Below are 515 nucleotides of genomic sequence, written 5' to 3'. Positions count from 1 at the left end.
CTCCCCCCCCCCCGGAGAGCCCAGGTGTCCTGGCCCCCACCCCTGCAGGTCCTGACTCAGCCCCGGATGCAGACGGGTCCTGGCCCCAGGCGCTGCCTGCTCTGGCACGGCCCGGACGCCTGGGTCGGGTCCCTGCCCCGCTGGGGGGGATGGGAGCCCGGGCGCCTGGGTTCTTTCCCGCCCCCGCTGCGCAGCAGGGTGGTCTATAGGAAGGGGGGGAGCCCGGAATCATGGCTTCTTACCCCCACCCTTTGCTCCGGGGTGGTCTATAGCGGAAGGGCCGGGAGCCCTGGACGCCTCCGGGCTCCCCGCTGCCCCCACCCCCATCGCATCACGCACCCCTTGCATGTCAGGGGGGGGCGAGGGGGGGCGCTGGGCCCCCTCCTTCCTCCCACAGGCCCCTGCTGCCGCTGATAAGGGCCGTGCGGTTTGGGACGAGGAGGCACTTCCTCCCCTTTGGGGCCTCCCAACCCCGCCACCCCCCTTGTCCTTGCTCCCCCCACTGCAGACACTCC

Source organism: Alligator sinensis, unplaced genomic scaffold (assembly GCF_000455745.1).
Source record: "Alligator sinensis unplaced genomic scaffold, ASM45574v1 scaffold107_1, whole genome shotgun sequence".
NCBI classification, from domain to species: Eukaryota; Metazoa; Chordata; order Crocodylia; family Alligatoridae; genus Alligator; species Alligator sinensis.
Note: the sequence above shows the minus strand (reverse complement) of the source record.